The sequence below is a fragment of the Lipotes vexillifer genome, unplaced genomic scaffold (genome assembly GCF_000442215.2).
Source record: "Lipotes vexillifer unplaced genomic scaffold, Lipotes_vexillifer_v1.1 scaffold202, whole genome shotgun sequence".
Classification (NCBI taxonomy): domain Eukaryota; kingdom Metazoa; phylum Chordata; class Mammalia; order Artiodactyla; family Lipotidae; genus Lipotes; species Lipotes vexillifer.
This window is the reverse complement of record NW_006777228.1, coordinates 2,502,770-2,512,180: the sequence shown is the minus strand read 5'-3', so window position 1 is coordinate 2,512,180 and position 9,411 is coordinate 2,502,770.

The following is a 9,411-nucleotide window of genomic DNA, read 5'->3' as shown; positions in this document are numbered from 1 at the left end:
AGTCATTTTCACAATGTTGATTCTTCCAGTCCAAGAATGTGGTATATCTCTTCATCTGTTTGTACCATCTTTAATTTCTTTCATCAGTGTCTTATAGTTTTCTTCCTACAGGTCTTTTGCCTCCTTAGGTAGGTTTATTCCTAGGTATTTTATTCTTTTTGTTGCAGTGGTAAATGGGAATGTTAACTTAATTTCTCTTTTGAAGATTTTCCATCATTAGTATAGGAATGCAAGGGATTGTTGTGCATTAATTTTGTATCCTGCTACTTTACCAAATTCATTGATTAGCTCTAGTAGTTTTCTGGTAGTATTTTTAGGATTCTCTATGTATAGTATCATGTCATCTGCAAACAGTGACAGCTTTACTTCTTCTTTTCCGATTTGGATTCCTTTAATTTCTTTTTCTTCTCTGATTGCTGTGGCTAAAACTTCCAAAACTATGTTGAATAAGAGTGGTGAGAGTGGGCATCCTAGTCTTGTTCCTGATTTTAGAGGAAATGGTTTCAGTTTTTCACCACTGAGAATGATGTTGGCTGTGGGTTTGTCCTTTATGGCCTTTATCACATGGAGGTAAGTTTCCTCTATGCCTACTTTCTGGAGAGTTCTTATCATAAATGGGTGTTGAATTTTGTCAAAAGCTTTTTCTGCATCTATTAAGATGACCATAGGGTTCTTATCTTTCAGTTTGTTAATATGGTGTATCACATTGATTGATTTGTGTATATTGAAGAATTCTTGCATTCCTGGGATGAACCCCACTTGATCATGGTGTATGATCCTTTTAATGTGCTGCTGGATTCTGTTTGCTAGTATTTTGTTGAGGATTTTTGCACCTACGTTCACCAGTGATATTGGTCTGTAGTTTTCTTTTCTTGTGACATCTTTGTCTGGTTTTGGTATCAGGGTGATGGTGGCCTCATAGAGTGAGTTTGGAAGTGTTCCTCCCTCTGCTATATTTTGGAAGAGTTTGAGAAGGTGAGGTGTTAGCTCTTTTCTAAATGTTTGTTAGAATTTGCCTGTGAAGCCTTCTGGTCCTGGGATTTTGTTTGTTGGAAGATTTTTAATCCCAATTTCAATTTCAGTGCTTGTGACTGGTCTGTTCATATTTTCTATTTCTTCCTAGTTCAGTCTCGGAATGTTGTGCTTTTCTAAGAATTTGTCCATTTCTTCCAGGTTGTCCATTTTATTGGCATATAGTTGCTTGTAGTAATCCCTCATGATTCTTTGTATTTCTTCAGTGTCAGTTGTTACTTCTCTTTTTTCCCTTCTAATTCTGTTGATTTGAGTCTTCTCCCTTTTTATTTTTCTTGATGAGTCTGGCTAATGGTTTATCAATTTTGTTTGTCTTCTCAAGGAACCAGCTTTTAGTTTTACTGATCTTTGCTATTGTTTCCTTCATTTCTTTTTCATTTATTTGTGATCTGATCTTTACGATTTCTTTCTTTCTGCTAACTTTCAGGTTTTAGTTCTTCTTTCTCTAATTGCTTTAGGTGTAAGGTTAGGTTGTTTATTTGACATTTTTCTTGTTTCTTGAGGTAGGATGTATTGCTATAAACTTCCCTCTTAGAACTGCTTTTGCTATACCCCATAGGTTTTGAGTCATCGTGTTTTCATTTAGTTTTTGATTTCCTCTTTGATTTGTTCAGTGATCTCTTGGTTATTTAGTAGCATATTATTTAGTCTCCATGTGTTTGTATTTTTTACAGTTTTTTTTCCCGTAATTCATATCTAGTCTCATAGTGTTGTGGTTGGAAAAGATACTTGATATGATTCAATTTTCTTAAATTTACCAAGGCTTATTTGTGACCCAAGATAGATCTATCTTGGAGAGTGTCCCATGAGCACTTGAGAAGAAAGTGTATTCTGTTGTTTTTGGATGGAATGTCCTATAAATATCAATTAAGTCCATCTTGTTTAATGTGTCATTTAAAGCTTGTGTTTCCTTATTTATTTTCACTTTGGATGATATGTCCATTGGTGAAAGTGGTGTGTTAAAGTCCACTACTATTATTGTGTTACTGTCTATTTCCCCTTTTATGGCTGTTAGTATTTGCCTTATGTATTGAGGTGCTCCTATGTTGAGTGCATAAATATTTACAATTGTTATATCTTCTTCTTGGATTTATTCCTTTATCATTATGTAGTGTCTTTCTTTGTCTCTTGCAATAGTCTTTATTTTAAAGTCTATTTTGTCTGATATGAGAATTGCTACTCCAGCTCTCTTTTGATTTCCAATTGCATGGAATATCTTTTTCCAACCCTTCACTTTCAGTCTGTATGTGTCCCTATGTCTGAAGTGGGTCTATTGTAGACAGCATAAATATGGGTCTTGTTTTTGTATCCATTCAGCCAGTCTATGTCTTTTGGTTGGAGCATTTAATCCATTTATATTTAAGGTAATTATCAATATGTATGTTCCTATTACCATTTTCTTAATTGTTTGGGGTTTGTTTTTGTAAGTCTTTTCCTTCTCTTGTGATTCCTGCCTAGAGAAGTTCCTTTAGAATTTGTTGTAAAGCTGGTTTGGTGGTGCTGAATTCTCTTGGCTTTTGCTTGTTTGTAAAGATTTTAAATTCTCTGTCAAATTTGAATGAGATCCTTGCTGGGTAGAGTAACCTTGGTTGTAGGTTTTTCCCTTTCATCACTTTAAATATGTCTTGCCACTCCCTTCTGGCTTGCAGAGTTTCTGCTGAAAGATCAGCTGTTAACCTTATGGGGATTCCCTTGTATGTTATTTGTTGCTTTTCCCTTGCTGCTTTTAATATTTTTTCTTTGTAGTTAATTTTTGTTAGTTTGATTAATATGTGTCTTGGCATGTTTCTATACTAAGATAAACATAAAAATCAGAAACAAGTCAGTCACAGACAGGAAACCCCAAGTCTACAGTTGCTCCCAAAGTCCACTGCCTCTATTTTGGGTTGATTCATTGTCTATTCAGGTATTCCACAGATGCAGGGTACTTCAAGTTGTTTGTGGGGATTTAATCCGCTACTCCTGAGGCTGCACAGAGAAATTTCCCTTTCTCTTCTTTGTTCGCACAGCTCCTGGGGTTCAGCTTTGGTTTTGGCCCTGACACTGCATGCAGGTTGCCCTCAGGCTTCTGTTCCTGCCCAGACAGGATGGGGTTAAAGCACCCGCTGATTCGGGGGCTCTGGTTTACTCAGGCCAGTGGGAGGGAGGGGTACTGAATACATGGCGAGCCTGTGGCGGCAGAGACTGAAGTGATGTTGCAACAGCCTGAGGCGTACAGTGTGTTCTCCCCGGGAAGTTGTCCCTGGATCACGGGACCCTGGCAGTGGCAGGCTGCACAGGCTTCCAGGAGGGGAGGTGTGGTAAGTGACCTGTGCTTGCACACAGGCTTCTTGGTGGCTGCAGCAGCAGCCTTAGCATTTCATGCCCGTCTCTGGGGTTCACACTGATAGCCACGGCTTGTGCCCCTCTCTGGAGCTTGTTTAGGCAGTGCTCTGAACCCTCTCTCCTTGCGCACCCTGAAACAACAGTCTCTTGCCTAAGGCAGGTCCAGAGTTTTTCCTGGACTCCCTCCCGGCTAGCTGTGGTGCACTAGCCCCATTCAGGCTGTGTTCACGCAGCCAAGCCCAGTCCTCTCCCTGGGATCTAAGCTCCGAAGCCCGAGCCTCAGCTCCCAGCCCCCGCCTGCCCCAGCGGGTGAGCAGACAAGCCTCTCGGGATGGTGAGTGCTGGTCGGCACCAATCCTCTGTGCGGGAATCTCCCCGCTTTGCCCTCTGCACCCCTGTTGCTGCGCTCTCCTCCGCGGTTCCGAAGCTCCCCGCTCCGCCACCTGCAGTCTCCACCCGCGAAGGGGCTTCCTAATGTGTGGAAACCTTTCCTTCTTCACGGCTCCCTCCCACTGGTGCAGGTCCTGTCCCTATTCTCCTGTCTCTGTTTATTCTTTTTTCGTTTGCCCTACCCAGGTACGTGGGGAGTTTCTTGCCTTTTGGGAGGTCTGAGGTCTCCTGCCAGCATTCAGTAGGTGTTCTGTAGGAGTTGTTCCACGTGTAGATGTATTTTTGATGTATTTGTGGGGAGGAGGGTGATCTCTGCGTCTTACTCCTCCACCATCTTGAAGGCCCACCCCTTGGATGATTTTTAAACAGCCACTTTTTTTTCCCCATTTTACCAGTTTTTCACAGGGTGATGTCTGCTAGCTTGTGAGAATAATTTTACAACTTGTTCTGAGTGAAGATCTGGTCTATTCACAACTAAAATTTTCAATGCTTTTGTGAACCATATACTGTAGATTTAGAAACAGAATTGCTGGTTAAGAAGCAAACTGGCATTCTGGGAACACAGTATATAATCAAAAGCTAAATCACACAAAAGGGAAATGATCTTGAACTCCACATGTCAATGGATATGTTTTCACTTCCGGGGACATCCTACATTTGAAAGAAAAGTGAAATTAAATGTCCCTTAGTTTGAAGATTTGGGGAGTTCTATGATCATAAAATAATTATTTTATTAAGCAGTCAACCAGGTGTAGTATTTCACTAAACCCCATTAACAGACAAAAGACAAAGTATAAGGATTTTCCTAGAGAGATTCAAAGCTATGACAGATACATTAACTTATATTGGCTGGGGGGAACAAAACCCCCAAAACAGCTATCTAATTTACAAAATGAAGCGTGGATATTTGTATGTTCATTTAGGTATATTTTCCTCAGGATGTGAATCTCTTAATTCAGGAAATTCGAACTTATTTACAGATTTTATTGCTATTGAAGTATCTATGTTTCTAAAGCTTCTTTTATGTTCCCATTCTCTAACTTGATGCCAAAGCTGGCTCACGAAAAACATGTTCACACAGCTGATGCCCCTTTTGGCTGTGAACATAAAAAGACTGATTTGGAACAGGCTGAGGAAACCCAGGAGAAGCTTTGGCAATGAAATTCCACTACTGCCCATCTGAATCAGTCACAGTGGACTAGTCAGACCTGAATTAATTCTAAGCACAAATAGTCAATGGAATATGCAAATTAGGTACCACTTGACATTTTTTGTAACATATTTATTTCCAATGTCAATTTTATTTAGACCTATAAATTAGGAGAGATTGTGTTGATATGCTTTCACCAGCAAAATGAAAACACTAGAAGTGGTAAACCACTGCATTGGCAATATAATATTGTTATGAAAGATTTAGCTTATTTTCCTGTTATTTATACATTTCCATGCCCAGGTACCTCCCATCCTAAAGGGCTAATATACCACTCAGTCCAAATCCTGGCCAGTACATTTGCACTGAAATAAAAAATTGTGTTCCCTGGGTACTGACCTCATTTACTACAAATGTATGACTTCGGTCACCAGGGCAAACAGACAAGAAAATGTGAATGGTCCAGCTCAAAACTATTCTCACTAATAGAAAAATAAGGAGCTTCTTTTGTTTGATCATTAGTGCTATATGATGGCAGCATTCCTTCTGTCTACAGATAAACATAGAGATCAGTTAGGAGTTTTATGAATGATGAGATAAACAAATGTCACTGAAGTGGTGACATCATAGGCTGATTAAACTTTACAGCTGGAAAAGAACTCAAGAACTTCGACCCCAATGTGCTACATTTTACAGGTGAGGAAAATGAAGATTAATAAAGGAAAATTACTAGGATTGCACAGCTAATGAGTGGAAGTTCTATATTCATGCAAGAAAAATGGAATAAGAAACAATATATATATATGTATATATAGTATATATGTTATGAAACATGTGTCATTAGCCTCACATTATTGATAGGAAACAGAGCCTCAGAAGTGATAAATAACTGTCTCAAGGTTGCATCATTATTAAAATGCAGATATTACAAAGTATTACTGTTCATGTGTCAATTTGGCTGGGCTATGCTGCCCAGTTGTTACTCTAGATGTTGCTGCGAAGGTGTTTTTTAGATGCCATTAACAACTATAATCAGCAGACTTTGAGTAAAGCAGATTACCCTGCATAATGTGAGTGGCTTCATCCAAGCAGTTGAAAGCCTTAAGAACACAGACTGAGCTTTCCCAAAGAAGAAGGAATTCTGCCTCAAGACTACAACAGAGAAATCCTGCCTGAGTTTCTAACCTGCTGGCCTGTGCTTGGTTTTCAGACTCAAGACTGCAACATCAACTCTTATCTGAATTTCCAACCTACTGACCTGCCCTTTATTTTTTGGACTTTCCAGCCCCCATAATCACAGAAGCCAATTCCTTAAAGTCAATCTCAATCTCAATCTCTCTCTCCCCACCTCCCTCCCTTCCTCCTATTGTCTCTTCTCCTCTAGAGAACCCTGACTACTACACAGGGTAATATAAAATTAGTAGCAATCAATGTATTGTGGGCACCAACTAATCAGAATGGACTCCAGTCTTAGTTCATGAGACTCCTGAAGACTTCCTTTCATAACAGACGTACCCCATTTAGTGTTTGATTGTGCAGAGACTGGGTGTTCTTGAGGTCCTGGAGAATTAACTATTTGCTAATTAGTACTAAAATCTTTTAATAATCAATATACCAAATTGTTAGAATCTCTGGCTCTGGAATGAGAAAAACCTGCTTTTACTCTTCAATTGCCACTTATTGGTCAGGTTACTTAACCTCTTGGAGTCTTAATTTCTTTATTCATAAGGTGGAGATATTAATAACACACATATATTAAATACTATAATGGATATCCAGTGCTTAACACAGTACCTACTGCCCATCTAAAGTTCAAGAATTCAGATTCTTAATAATTCTCCAAACTCATATTCTTTACAATATGAAAGAAGAGAAAGAAAAAGAATGAAAGAAAGAGAAAGAGAGAAGGAGAGAGAGAGAGAGACAGAGAGAGAAAGAGAGAAAGAAAGGAAGAAAGAAAGAAAGAAAGAAAGAAAGAAAGAAAGAAAGAAAGAAAGAAAGAAAGAAAGAAAGAAAAAGAAAGAAAGAAAGAAAGAAAAAGAAAAAGAGAAAGTTAATTTAGGAAAAATCTAAACACTAAACTGGATTCTCTGTCCTTATATGTTCTTAGAGAGAGAATATTGATATTTAGCATTTTTAAGGAGTTATATTGAAACAAAGGCTATATACAATAGGCTGTGTGCGTGTATAAAATGGCTTAGCTTATATGCTGTTTAGATAGTATTTAGTGATCAATAATGATTGACACATTGAAAATATGATACTATAGCATTTGTCCTGTTTATTTGTGAAAATGAACTTTAAAAAAACTGCAGTGTTGGTTCTACAAGTGCTTGATTTTTTCTATCCTAGCATGTATTATGTTAACCTCTGATCATATTGGGTTCATGCTGATAGAGCACCCATTGTATTTTCAACTTTAAAAAATCTGCTGAGGACCTTTATTTCATGCAGCACATGAAGTGAGAGTTGAAGGTCAATTAACTGCATTGTTCATGCCCAGTGGCTTCTTACTGAAGAATGCTAAGATACAACTAGGAGAGAATAACTATCTTGGTGACGCTCAGTGCTACTACAGTCTAAAGGGCAAAAAGAATGATAGCTTAGTCAGCTACTGAATTATAATATTATGTTGAACAGAGACAACAAGAATTTCAAAGATCACTATCAGTAGACTTACATTGCAAAAAGGATACAAGGATATATTCACGGTCAAAATTAACTACCTCTAGAGCTAATACTAGCATTGGTAAAAGTGTCAACATTTATCTCCAAACCTATAAATCCAACTTTTATGATATGAAATTTGCCTCTCAATCTTCTTTGTTTTTGCCTATATTAGAAGCTTCCATTCACACAGAACTTCTCTCTGTCTCTCACATACAGACACATACTCAATCTTCCACATACACATTGCTATGTATGCATATGCACACATAGTTCCCATACAAATATACATATCCTCCCACACACATAGATACTTCCCCCACACATATCCCTAAGTTACACATAATGCCAACAACACACACATCTTTACCAGCATGAACACCTGTCATGCACACATACCCCAATGCTCACATAGCTCCCACTCACTACAAAGCAGAAGGAATAATTATAAAGGAATCACAACATTTCAGTATTCATACAAAACAAGATACTGTTATCATAGAATTCTATATAAAAATCACGTGCATATTTTTAAATCACCTGGAAGAAAATTTTGAGTTAAGATGCTTGAATGTAGGTAGGTCATAGAATCTTCTTCCCCTATACATGGTGAAATAAACTGTCACTTAAAAGAGAAGAAAAATAGAGTGGAAAAAAAAAGAAGGACTAAATAAACCAAAACCTCTTTAAAATCCAACAGGGACAGTCCACAAAAGCAATATTATAAGCTAATGTGATACTCTTCAAAGAAAAAGAGGAATCGATTGGTGCAAGAAACTAAGGATGTTTTGGGGAGCACAAGAAGCTTTGAATTCCATTCATACTTCACAGAAATAATTCTGGTAAATTCAAATAATTTCTGAGATTCATTACCAATCTCCTCAAATCTGGAGAGAAGGAAATTAAAGTTCATGGGGAGGGATGATTAAAGTGAACATTAAAGAACTGTTTGAGTGGTTGACTAAGTCTGACAAATTTTAAAATTCCATGGCTTCAAACTCAATTGACCGAATGATCAGAAATGGAGGGTATTCCCAACTTGGGTAGAATAAATGCCAAGGTTGAGAGGAACTTTTTATAGTACATGTAATAAAATCTTAAAAGAAAGAAAAGAAACATGATCCTTCTCTCTCTCTCTCTGTCACACACACGCACACCAAACTGCACAGTTTCAGGTGAACTTTACCTCCAAAATAGAGAAGACATATTTCATATTTGTTGAACAGGAAAAGCAATATACCCTATATGAGAGCAGTTAGACACTGGTGATATATAAGCAATGAAATAAAACCTTGAAAATGATATATGTATCTCAAGAGACATATGAGGAATCCAGTACAGAATAAAACATTATTCCTGGGACAAAAGAAATCATCTCACCAGTATTTTTCACATTACTGACCAACTTAGTAATATCATGAATTAAATAAATCAACTGAAAAATAATAACAAGAGACTGCAATAAAGAGGGAATTTAAGAGCTCATAAATGGCTTAAAATGATACTATTGCAGGACTAGTAATTAATAAACAGTATGACTGAAAATTAAATTACTGATAGAGTAAAAGTTTGAGATAATCAAAGTGAATGTAAAATAGAATGTCAAACAATTCGAGGGAATATAATAGATATAGGACAATGATAGTCCAATATAAGAATAACTGCTATCACATAGGTTAAAAACTCTTAAACATATATCAAAAAGATGGTCAAAATATTTCAGGGAAAATTTTCTGAAAAGAATGAATGTAAGGTTTGAAAAGACAAATCATATTCTGAACAAAGTAGATATAAATGACCAGTACAACATATCCACATTAAGTTATTAAACATCAAGGATAAAAGAT